A 13,658-nucleotide genomic window follows, 5' to 3' on the forward strand; every position below is an offset into this window, starting at 1 on the left:
GAGGTCTCCTCTGATCAGCACGTTGCAAGACATCCCAGATATGCTCAATAATGTTCTTGTCTGGGGAGTTTGGTGGCCAGCGGAAGTATTTAAACACAGAAGAGTGTTCCCGGAGCCGTTCTGTAGATATTCTGGACATGTGGGGTGTCACATTTCCTGCTGGAATTGTCCAAGTCAGTCGGAATGCACAATGGACATGAATGAATGCAGGTGATCAGACAGGATGCTTATGTTCGGTCATCGGCCAGAGTCGTATCTAAACATATCAGGGGTACCATATCACTCCAACTGCACACGCGCCACACTATTACAGAGCCTCCATCATCTTGAACAGTCCCATGCCGACATGCAGAGTCCATGGATTCATGAGGTTATGTTCATAACCGTACCCGTACAACTGGTCGATACAATTTGAAACGAGACTCGTCCGACCAGGCTACAAGTTTCCAGTCATCAACAGTCCAATGTCGGTCTAAATAGGCCCACGTGAGGGGTAAAGCTTTGTGTCCTGCAGTCATCAAGGGTACACGAGTGGGACTTAGGCTCCGAAAGCCCATATCGATGATGTTTCGTTCAACGGTTCGCACTCTGATACTAGTTGATGGCCCAGCATTGTAATCTGCAGCAATTTGCGGAAGGGTTACTCTTCTGTCACGTTGAATGATTCTCTTCAGTCGTCGTAGGTCCCGTTCTTGCAGAATCCTTTTCTGGCAGCAGCGATGTCTGAGATTTGATGTCTTACCCGATTCCTGATATTCACGGTACACCCATGAAATAGTCGTATGGGAAAATCCGCACTTCATTGCTACCTCGGAGGTGCTGTGCCCTATAGCTCGCTCACCGACTGTAACACTACGTACAAACTCACTCAGATCTTGATAATCTGCCAATGTAGCTGCAGTAACCGATCTAACAGTGCGCCAGACACTTGTTGCCTTATATAGACGTTGCCGACCGCAGCGCTGTATTCTGCCTGTTTACATATCTCTGTATTTGGCAACATATGCCTATACGAGTTTCTTTGGCGCTTCAGTGCAGATCACTCTGTAAATCATACGTTGGGACGTCAGTACAAGACGATTGGTGTCAGTGAGGGACGCGATACATGCTCTTTTTTGACACGCCCGCAACCGGATAAGATGATGTAAGGAGGTTTATTCATCCTGTACGAATGAGCTGGATTTGATCGCACCCTGACTCCTTTGCTTTCTTGAGTCTTTAACTGAAGAAGCTTTACCTTAATATGGCAAACATGCATAATTCATAAGGTAGCTTTTCTGGTTGTTGTTGTTGTGGTCTTCAGTCCTGAGACTGGTTTGATGCAGCTCTCCATGCTACTCTATCCTGTGCAAGCTTCTTCATCTCCCAGTACCTACTGCAACCTACATCCATTTGAATCTGCTTAGTGTATTCATCTCTTGGTCTCTCTCTACGATTTTTACCCTCCACGCTGCCCTCCAATGCTAAATTTGTGATTTCATGATGCCTCAAAACATGTCCTACCAACCGATCCCTTCTTCTAGTCAAGTTGTGCCACAAACTTATCTTCTCTCCAATCCTATTCAATACCTCCTTATTAGTTACGTGATCTATCCACCTTATCTTCAGCATTCTTCTGTAGCACCACATTTCGAAAGCTTCTATTCTCTTCTTGTCCATACTAGTTATAGTCCATGTTTCACTTCCATACATGGCTACACTCCATACAAATACTTTCAGAAACGACTTCCTGACACTTAAATCTATACTCGATGTTAACAAATTTCTCTTCTTCAGAAACGCTTTCCTTGCCATTGCCAGTCTACATTTTATATCCTCTCTACTTCGACCATCATCAGTTACTTTACTCCCTAAATAGCAAAACTCCTTTACTACTTTAAGTGTCTCATTTCCTAATCTAATCCCCTCAGCATCACCCGATTTAATTTGACTACATTCCATTATCCTCGTTTTGCTTTTGTTGATGTTCATCTTATGTCCTCCTTTCAAGACACTGTCCATTCCGTTCAACTGCTCTTCCAAGTCTTACAATGTCATCGGCGAACCTCAAAGTTTTTACTGATTCTCCATGAATTTTAATACCTACTCCGAATTTTTCTTTTGTTTCCTTTACTGCTTTCTCAATATACAGATTGAATAACATCGGGGAGAGGCTACAACCCTATCTCCGTCCTTTCCCAACCACTGCTTCCCTTTCATGCCCCTCGACTCTTATAACTGCCATCTGGATTATGTACAAATTGTAAATAGCCTTTCGCTCCCTGTATTTTACCCCTGCCACCTTCAGAATTTGAAAGAGAGTATTCCAGTCAACATTGTCAAAAGCTTTCTCTAAGTCTACAAATGCTAGAAACGTAGGTTTGCCTTTTCTTAATCTTTCTTCTAAGATAAGTCGTAAGGTTAGTATTGCCTCACGTGTTCCAATATTTCTACGGAATCCAAACTGATCTTCCCCGAGGTCCGCTTCTACCAGTTTTTCCATTCGTCAGTAAAAGAATTTGCGGTAGTATTTTGCAGCCGTGACTGATAGTTCGGTAATTTTCACATCTGTCAACACCTGCTTTCTTTGGGATTGGAATTATTATATTCTTCTTGAAGTCTGAGGGTATTTCACCTGTCTCATACATCTTGCTCACCAGATGGTAGAGTTTTGTCAGGACTGGTTCTCCCAAGGCCGTCAGTAGTTCTAATGGAATATTGTCTACTCCCTGGGCCTTGTTTCGACTCAGGTCGTTCAGTGCTCTGTCAAACTCTTCACACAGTATCGTATCTCCCATTTCATCTTCATCAACATCCTCTTTCATTTCCATAATATTGTCCTCAAGTACATCGCCCTTGTATAAACCCTCTATATACTCCTTCCACCTTTCTGCCTTCCCTTCTCTGCTTAGAACTGGGTTTCCATCTGAGCTCTTGATATTCATGCAAGTGGTTCTCTTCTCTCCAATGGTCTCTTTAATTTTCCTGTAGGCAGTATCTATCTTACCCCTAGTGAGACAAGCCTCTACATCCTTACATTTGTCCTCTAGCCATCCCTGCTTAGCCATTTTGCACTTCCTGTCGATCTCATTTTTGAGACGTTTGTATTCCTTTTTGCCAGCTTCATTTACTGCATTTTTATATTTTCTCCTTTCATCAATTAAATTCAATATTTCTTCTGTTACCCAAGGATTTCTATTAGCCCTCGTCTTTTTACCTACTTGATCCTCTGCTGCTTTCACTACTTCAACCCTCAGAGCTACCCATTCTTCTTCTACTGTATTTCTTTCCCCCATTCCTGTCAATTGTTCCCTTATGCTCTCCCTGAAACTCTCTACAACCTCTCGTTCTTTAAGTTTATCCAGGTCCCATCTCCTTAAATGCCTACCTTTTTGCAGTTTCTTCAGTTTCAATCTGCAGTTCATAACCAAGAGATTGTGGTCAGAATCCATATCTGCCCCTGGAAATGTCCTACAATTTAAAACCTGGTTCCTACATCTCTGTCTTACCATTATATAATCTATCAGATACCTTTTAGTATCTCCAGGATTCTTCCAGGTATACAACCTTCTTTTATGATTCTTGAATAGTTAGCTATGATTAAGTAATGCTCTGTGCAAAATTCTACAAGGCGGCTTCCTCTTTCATTTCTTCCCCCCAATCCATATTCACCTACTATGTTTCCTTCTCTCCCTTTTCCTACTCTCGAATTCCAGTCACCCATGACTATTAAATTTTCGTCTCCCTTCACTACCTGAATAATTTCTTTTATCTCGTCATACATTTCATCAATTTCTTCATCATCTGCAGAGCTAGTTGGCATATAAACTTGTACTACTGTAGTAGGCATGGGCTTTGTGTATATCTTGGCCACAATAATGCGTTCACTATGCTGTTTGTAGTAGCTAACCCGCACTCCTATTTTTTTATTCATTATTAAACCTACTCCTGCATTACCTCTATTTGATTTTGTATTTATAACCCTGTAATCACCTGACCAAAAGTCTTGTTCCTCCTGCCACCGAACTTCACTAATTCCCACTATATCTAACTTTAACTCATCCATTTCCCTTTTAAATTTTCTAACCTACCTGCCCGATTAAGGGATCTGACATTCCACGCTCCGATCCGTAGAACGCCAGTTTTCTTTCTCCTGATAACGACGTCCTCTTGAGTAGTCCCCTCCCGGAGATCCGAATGGGGGACTATTTTACCTCCGGAATATTGTACCCAAGAGGACGCCATCATCATTTAATCATACAGTAAAGCTACATGTCCTTGGGAAAAATTACAGCTGTAGTTTCCCCTTGCTTTCAGCCGTTCGCAGTACCAGCACAGCAAGGCCGTTTTGGTTAATGTTACATGGCCAGATCAGTCAATCATCCAGACTGTTGCCCCTGCAACTACTGAAAAGGCTACTGCCACTCTTCAGGAACCACATGTTTGTCTGGCCTCTCAACAGATACCCCTCCATTGTGGTTGCACCTACGGTACGGCCATCTGTATCGCTGAGGCACGCAAGCCTCCCCACCAACGGCAAGATCCATGGTTCATGTGGGGGGCTAACCTAAGGACATCACACACATCCATGCCTGAGGCAGGATTCGAACCTGCGACCGTAGCGGTCGCGCGGTTCCAGACTGCAGCGCCTAGAACCGCTCGGCCACATCTTACAACAAATTTATGAAGATACCAAGCTGGTATCTTCATAAATTTGTTGTAAGATGTGGCCGAGCGGTTCTAGGCGCTACAGTCTTGAACCGCGCGACCACTACGGTCGCAGGTTAGCTGGTATCTTCATAAATTTGTTGTAAGATGTGGCCGAGCGGTTCTAGGCGCTACAGTCTGGTACCGCGCGACCGCTACGGTGGCATGTTCGAATCCTGCCTCAGGCATGGATGTGTGTGAAGTCCTTAGGTTAGTTAGGTTTAACTAGTTATAAGTTCTAGGGGACTGATGATCTTAGAAGTTAAGTCCCATAGTGCTCAGAGTCATTTGAACCATTTGTTGTAAGATGTACTAATAAAATTCTTGGAACTGCCACAGATACCTCGCCCTCTCAGCACCGTAACGCATCAGCGCATTCTGGACCAGCGGTTTTGCATGCTCTGACGATCAACCATAAGGGAAGGACAACGGTACTTGGAACGCAAGCTCGAGGTCCAAGCGTCTCAAGGGAAGGTTCTTTTAAGAGAGATTTGTTCAACATCGAGGGGAAGCAACAAAGTTTTACTGATTGCGGTACACGATTTAAAGTTACAGCTACGAAACAGTAATTAGTGAAACAGGCGTATATCACGTTTATCGCTAACATTTGCCCACGTAAACAATCGTAAAGGAAAAAAGGATCGAATATGCTGCTGGAAGTAACTGCAAAATGAGTATACGTGAAGATAGTGGGATAGTGACAGATCCACGCATCACGTGCTTGCGGAGTGTGCATGAGATCATCCAGTTCCTTATTGTATTTAGAACTGACGGTGTGATCCGTAGGACGCAAAACACAGTTAAAATCTCCGTCAAACAGAAGTTTCTGTAGGATTTTACGAATTAAATAAGTTATATCCTCCCAATAAAAACGCATTCGATCTTCAAAATGGCCAGACCCTGAAAGGGGATGAGCAAAAATTAAAGTAAGGGCACAAAGAGAGCAGCCTACCGCTCGGCCGTTAACTCGAATTTTGCCAGTGGTATTCCCACTTTGCAAATTAATGTAGTATCAGTAGATAGTTCAGGAGCCACATTAAAGAAGGAACAAAAACGGGCTATAGAAAAATGATCAAATAACACTTCTTAAAAAAGTTCACATCTGCACTTGAATCATAAATAAGTTGTCCAGCGCCGCAAGTCTACTATCATGCTCAACGTAAGAAAGGCATGGGCCTGTATGCAGTCATTATCAAAACAATTCAGATTGCAACTTGCAAGTGACCCTTAAGACTGTATTTCACAGTCCAGGGCAGAGTCAGCGGATGAATCTTCAATGGATGAATCTGAATGTAAGCTGCTGGATTCTTCTCATCCAATCTCTTTAGGTTTTTTTCTTTTTTCGCGACGCCGCAGGCTCAGGCTGGAAAGGCTGTTTCATTGCGAGTTTGCTTGATCGTGACGGCCGCATGCAGTAGTGCGGGCGGGAATGGAGGGGGAGGAGTGTCCTACAGAAATTCGGTATCAGGCACAGAGGAAAGATTCGGCACACCCCACCCCTCCACAGGTGGGCGGTGCGGCTTCTGAGAATCAATGGAAACGAAAGCTGATGGTATGTCTTTCACGGTCACCACGTGTTCCACTGGCAAACTTGTGTCGGTCTGGTCTGACCAGCAGTGGCATGTAGCATGCTTTCCCCATGCAGGGGTACAGAAGAAAGGTGGTAATTCGTTATAGACTCTGCTATGCCCGACGGGTATGTTGACGTAGTACGGGGATCCAGAATACGTCCGTCCTCATGCGATCCCGAAGAGGCGGTCTCGGTCTTGAGAAATATAATGGACGGGGTGCTAGACGCTGTCGGGTCTTGAACAGCAGCTAACATGTTACCGTCCGTTTTGAACATAGTGAGAGGAGAAGCGTTCTCCAACAGAATCTTTTCATTAGGGCAGAGAAAGGAAGAGGAATCGTCTCCTCGTCATCTTGCCTGCTTTGAGGTGGAAGAGGCGGCAACGTGGAATCTACAGCGACAAAGTCCCTAAGCGATGTTAAAAGCGGAAATTCACCAACGTCCTCCTACAATGACTCGCACTGCTCCTGAGGAACTTGGTTAGACACAGGGGCTCTCACTTAGGGAACGATGTCCGCTAAATTTATCCTTTTACGATGTTCATAAGACGATTTTAAGACCGTGACATGACGCGGGCAACATGCGTGTTGGTATCCACTCTCATTACATTTAAAACAGGTTCCTACCTGTCCTGTACAAATTACGTGTACTCCGTATCCACTCACCTGCTAATGAGAGGGGATCGTTTTCCCACCATGTCCATGGATCGAACAGCACTCTAACTTGTAAACGATATTGAGCGACCATTGTTATATTCCGTAAGTCACCATAACGAAAGAGGATGGTCTTGAGGAAACGGTCATTAACTTTCGGCGGAAGATTAAACACCTTGACATTCGTATATTCCACCCCTGCGTTTGCCAGAAGAACTATACTACTAAAACCGTAACGGTGAGTGATAGGGACTTGTGGTTCATGATGCAAAAGGAGTCTATAAACCTGGAGCGGTTCGAGAATCTTGAAATGAAACAAATACGATTCAGAATCGAAGTAAGTTGTATGAACCTCTTCCCAAGTTACGTTCATCGTGTCTACAAGCCAGCCAAGAATTTCTAACGAACCTGAACCTCTCAAATGCTGTGACGTGGTCGCGAATGGAATAGTGACCCGAAAATGTAGAATGACAAAATATACTATCAAAAAGGATGGGCTTAGGACTGGTAATAGTCTAGCTGGTAATTCAGCAGATTTTTTGTGAACAGTTTAGAATGTAAAGTTTTTGCCAAGTTTCTACAGCTAAAAGAAAAAACGACTTATTGTAAGGTACGTTGACGACATTTTATTACTGATAGACGGTGACGTTAGTGAGGTCAACGCATTTGCCCAAGCAATAGACAGCATGCACCCAAAAATAATTTTTACTACGGAAGTTGGAAAGGAGAGCTCCATTAACTACCTTGACCTCACTATTAAGAAAGCTGATAGCAAAAACAAGTTTTCAATATTCAGAAAACCTGCATGTACAGACAGTATCATCAGTGCCACTTCATGCCATCCTCCACGATATAAAAAGACCTTCTTCACCTGAACGATTCACCAGCTCCTTCATCTACCTTTGGCCGAAAGCGAAATATGTAATGAACTTAGCATTTTAAAGCAAACTGCTGTAGATAACAGCTTCATGTAAATGAATTCAGGCCCTCTTACAGTAGGCTAAAGAAACGTACAAAAAACAGCAGTCATACACACACTCACACAGAAAATAGAACCAATAAAGAGCGAATGAAAACCATTCCTATGAAATTTCACTGCAAAATGTCCCTGCAAACAGGAACATCTTTTAGGGAATCTAATGTTAGATGTGACTTTCAAGTTAACAACACCAAAACTGAGAGTAAAACATAAACTGAAAAGGGCATATGACAAATTTGATGGCCTGTAAAGGACTAACTGTAATAACTGTGATAAATATTGTATCGGCCAAACCGCGCGCTCTTTTAACAGGCTTCAGGGACATTCGCAGCCACGCAACAAAACTGCTTTAGGATCACAAACTGATAAACTATAGGGAGCATTGGGAATAGCAGGCGTATGCTCCACAGGTGCTTTCAACTTCTTAAAAGAACTACAACACTATAAACCGAATATACAACAACCAACAAATGTGCTCAATCCGCAAAGTGAATATGTACCTAGTTCCTACTTTGCTTTGTTCGACAGTATCCTACGTCAATCACTAAACGCCTCTCCTCTGTGTATCTTACTTATGGCTTTACCTAGTAAAGAGTGCTTTAGATGTTTACTTCGGTCTCTTACCTTGAGCGAATAACTCTAGTGCTTTCTTGTCCCTTCTCTGTTTATATATATATTTTTAACTAGATAATTTTGTTAATGAACTCGTATGGTGCTTTATCATTCTTTTCTTGGACAGATGTGTCGCAGGGTACGAGGGGCCCCCCACCCGCTGTCGCGCCTGTATTCCCACGTCCCACCCGGTATCCATCTCTCCACCCTCCTTACCCTCTCCCAAGGTGGCTTCCGCAGGCTCCCCCTCCCTGATGATGTCCTCCTCCCCTCTATCTACCCCTCCTATCAACTTTGATCCTCCCCCACCCCATTTCCTGTGTCCTTTCCTTTAGGCACCCTCCCTCCCTTCTCTTTCCTTTTCCCCCATCCCCTCCCTACACCCCTCTTCCCCCGGGCTTCCCCTCCACCTTCCTCTCTTCCCCCTATCTCCCATGCCCATGGCATCTGCTCTCCCTGCTCCCTCTCCCACCCCCCCTCCTCCTCTCTTGGCAGGTCCCGGACTCGTACACAGTTAGTGAACATTCGCGCACTGGAGCTCAACGCCTCGTGTTCTGTGTGTGCCGTCGTTTGTGCTTAAGTGGTTCAGTGTTATTCGTTTTGTGCACCTACGTTCATGTGTGACAATTTTCGTCTCTGTCTGTGTCCAAGTGTCTGAATAATTTTATCTTGGACTCTACACCCGTGAACAGCACCTTGTATTTTAAAAAGTGTTTGTCTCCGTTTATATGTCCACCATCTGTTTTTCTCTAATTGTCTTCATTTGTATCTTTGTGTTTCTCTGCGGCCAAAGAGCGGCGTAGTATGCTGCTGCAGGCCTGCCTGTAAAAAGGTTTCAAAATAACAATAAAGAAAAAAAAAGGTATGAGGGGCCCTCTGGCGGTTACGTTCCTTCAACCAACGCTAGCAGAGGGCGCTGATTATTCGCTACAGTCGGTTTTCATTCATTGAACTTCTTTCACTATTTGTTTTGTCATGTATATTACTCTGTGTACTCCGTAAGCTTATCTAAAATTCGCCACTAGAGCGTATCAGACTTATTATCATTTAACTTTTTCCTTTTTTAAAGACGTAAATTTTACCAAGGAAGGTGGCGCAGTAGTTAGCTCACTGGACTCGCATTCGGGAGGACGCCGGTTCAATCCCGCGTCCGGCCACTGTGGCTTAGGTTTTCTGTGATTTCCCTAAAGCATTCCAGGCAAATGTCGGGATGGTTCCTTTGAAAGGGCACGGCGGACTTCCTTCCCCGTCATTCTCTAATTCGATGAGACCGAAGACCTTGCTCTCCGGTCTGCTCTCACAAAAAAAAATCCAACCTTACTATTGTCGTTTTTAATTTATTGCATTTTGTTACTGTAATGACTTGTACACCTTAAGCACAGGGGGGCAAAATTACAATAAAGGAAAAAATGTACACGTCATAAGCTAACCACAGACTTGACTGATTATGTTCTTCTTTTCATTTTACATCGTACAGTTATCATTAAAGAACATGTGCACGCCTACAGCAGTGACATCTGGCGAGGTTGCGACACAGACATTTTGTTTTGAACTGTATCGCTGTTATGAAGATGACTCTAGTACATACTATAATTTATATATGTGTGACGATACTGGCGTTGATTTTGAGTTTAGCATTTGACGATGCCACTATGGCTCCAGTGTATTAGGACATGATATTATAAAACAAGTACACCTCACCACATTTACAGCTCTTAATTTTCACTTGCAGATAAGTAATACTTTTCATCATGGCCTGTTTTATTGTTTTAAGCTGTAGTCATTCCACTGGTTGTGTTTGCGTTTTTTCACCATGTTTTGCTGCAGATCTGAAGATAGTCATTGCTGACCGAAACTGGTAGTCTGAGGACTTACAAGTTTGTGGCCATAAGGTTGAAATAAAAGAAAGTTTTTGAACCTGAGCCTGACTGCACATGCCACATCGACGTGTCAAAACTAAAACTGAGGGTACGTGTATACGGAATGTTTCTGGGAGGTAAGGGTGGCTTCACGGCACAAAACAATGCCGCGTCAAAACTGATTCACAAACACGAGACGCTGAGAGACAGACAATGTTACGACGTGGACAAGTAGTCGTACACCATTAAAGGGAAAGCAATGAACTTCCCACGGCTCTGCGGTAGGTGCAGAACCTGGTAGAACCTTTTCGCCTGGGGATGGTACGCCACACGGTAACAGCATCATTACGTTAACTGCTCCTCAGAAACCTCTTACTCTACACTTGTACTATACGTACCACACACTTTCGAGAAAAATAAAGACCTGTGGCTGTTAGTACTCATAGTGCTGGAAGGTATGACGTCACATCAGAGCATGGACAGCCCAAAACAGACAGCTGCACTCATTCTCTGAGTTGATCGTAGCATGGGTGACAATGATATCAGCACTCAATACTGGTTTCTAGTTATCGCAAATTGAGGACAACAAAACATGTTTTCGCCCGTTTTACTTGGATATCAGCATGCATTTGTAGAGGAATTATATAATTTTTGAGTGATCTGTGGCTCGCATTCGAAGAGAAATGGCGTGATTTCAGTGCGATTTCCGGCTTGCATTCGAAGAGAAATGGCACAATTTTAGTGCGATATTTACAGTGTGCTGCAGCACGTTACCACATGATAATGGGCACCACAGGACTCCTTTTCCTCTGTCTAATGAGGAAAATTCTGTAATAACCTATGTTAAGTAGATGAAAGTGTTCGGCAACAGTTAACCATCATATGACGTGGTGTTTAGAGGGCGCAGACGCATCCAGTTATGTCAAACAGTTCTGAATGACGAAGGACTAAATGATGGACCTTCTGTCTGTAAAGAAACGGGAATCACAAGAGAAGTGGACGCCTTGATTCTCGCATGGCTGGTTCGAAACCATCTTTTCACACAATCGACCTATTACTTGGAGCCACTTCTCCCTCTTTCCCCTTGTACACTTCCACCCACTTCAGTTTTCGATACTAATTGTGATGAACATTGTATAAAAATCTTGCACTCGGGTACCTCTCTTTTTCTGGATGGCGCATTAAGCGACCGCTGCTAATTGTGATACATTCTGTAGAGAAATCTTGGCGACTCTGGCACCCCTGTCAGTTTGCCGCCCCAAGAGGCGGCTTTGTTCGCCTGGGCCTCCACTGCGAGATCGTCGTATGTCAATCGACAAAATAGTAAATCACTCACGTATAAAGTTTCTGCATCTTACACGACATTTGAATGCTATAAATGTCACTATCCGTTGGATTCCGTGACTGCTCATATCCATTCAAGAAGACCTCCGAAATGAGGCTGCAGCGAAAGTTTTGCAGTTGTATCACTCAAAATCAGTTGACCGATTTAGACGTCTAGCTGCCCGCATCTCGTGGTCGTGTGGTAGCGTTCTCGCTTCCCACGCCCGGGTTCCCGGGTTCGATTCCCGGCGGGGTCGGGGATTTTCTCTGCCTCGTGATGGCTGGGTGTTGTGTGCTGTCCTTAGGTTGGTTAGGTTTAAGTAGTTCTAAGTTCTAGGGGACTTATGACCACAGCAGTTGAGTCCCATAGTGCTCAGAGCCATTTGACGTCTAGCTACCGTGGACAAGTGCTGGGTGTATCAGAATGGCTACGAGAAAAAGAAGCAAAGAATGTTGACATGTGGATCTACCATCCTCGAAGGCCCAAGCGTCATCGTGCAAGGTGGTACTGAATGTTTTTTGGGACTTAGGTCACGACGAGCAAACCGTCACACGAGTTTACTACCGAAGTCTCCTGACGAGTGTACAGGAGATTGTCAAGGGAAACTGTCCCAGGAGAAGTTCTTACCCTGTCTCATTCTGCACAGGACTCAGTCGTACATCCAGTTCCTTTAGCTATCACATTTTGCCCCATCTCGGTATGGCACCCACTGACTACATCTTTCCTCGGATAGAAAAACTATTTCGTAGCTGGTATTTCCAGAATGGCTTCAAGGTGATTTACGAGGTGAAACATTTCCTGGGTAGCCAAAAGACGTCAAACATTCTTGATTTAGTTGCCGCATCAAATCAGGGTAACGTCTCACGCTTTTGAGGAAATATTCCATGGCCTTCAGGAACAACTGACTAAGGGAGTTGCTATTGTTGTGACCATTTACAGGCCACATATGGCTTGTGAGTGGTCGGTGTTCGTAATCATTGCACGATACTATCACATATTGTGTCCATTTCGTCACTGGTGGCTCCAGCGCTCTGGTAGGAAGGTAAACGATTCAGCGTTTTCCTTTGTATCTACTCAGCATCGAAAGTTCACTTCTACGCAGGACTGACATTACAGTCGTTGTCGCACAGAAAATTATTCTCGTGCATTCTAATTGTCACATCTTCTTTAATAAAAGAATCCCAAAATCTAGAAGCCTGGGACAATATGTTAGTGTCATGGAAATTATTTAGCGTTTATTTGTGAGAAAGTGCTTCGAGCCTGTTGCTTTTTCAAGTCCACGATTTGTAATAGGTCTTTGGTGTTCTGCTCAGCAGCCGTTAATAGGACGGATGAACTGACGATGTAGTTGTTTTCGCCCTTACAAGGGATTTTTTAAATTCCATGAACCAGAGACTGAAACTATCCCTAAGCGAACGATCATCTCCTTTAATCTTTTGGTTGGTCGGAAAATATTGAGACTGATCTGTCGGTTCCGTCATATCAATTTCTACTATTTCTTGATTCTTTGTGTTCCTTTGCCACTCGATACCTATTTGTGAAGGTAATAAGCCTCTAGAAAGGAAATGAGTCGTTTTATTCTCTGTATTTTCATTGTTAATTATAGACTTGTGTCCTTGTACCCAAGTTATATAACTTGACACACGGTTAGTGAGTCATAAGAGTGAATCTGTGTTTTCATGAGAGTAGCCACTGTCTATGATCTGTTAGTTGCAGTCTTGCCAATAGGTGTAACTTCGGCTGAGTTAGTTGGTGAGTGGGTACCGTACACATCTATGGTAGGTAACCTCAATATGGAGTGAGCAGAAGTAGTTAGCACTTGCACTGTGCTAGACACACTTTCCTGGAAGAACAGGGTAAGAATGTGCACTTCTTAATACAGACTGTAGAAGGGTGGATGTGCATTATTTACTGTACAGTAGGTAGCCATCTTTCTTTCAGTCTTTTGGCCATTAGTAGTGAAATCGTATTAATT

The sequence above is a fragment of the Schistocerca nitens genome, chromosome 8 (assembly GCF_023898315.1).
Source record: "Schistocerca nitens isolate TAMUIC-IGC-003100 chromosome 8, iqSchNite1.1, whole genome shotgun sequence".
Classification (NCBI taxonomy): Eukaryota; Metazoa; Arthropoda; class Insecta; order Orthoptera; family Acrididae; genus Schistocerca; species Schistocerca nitens.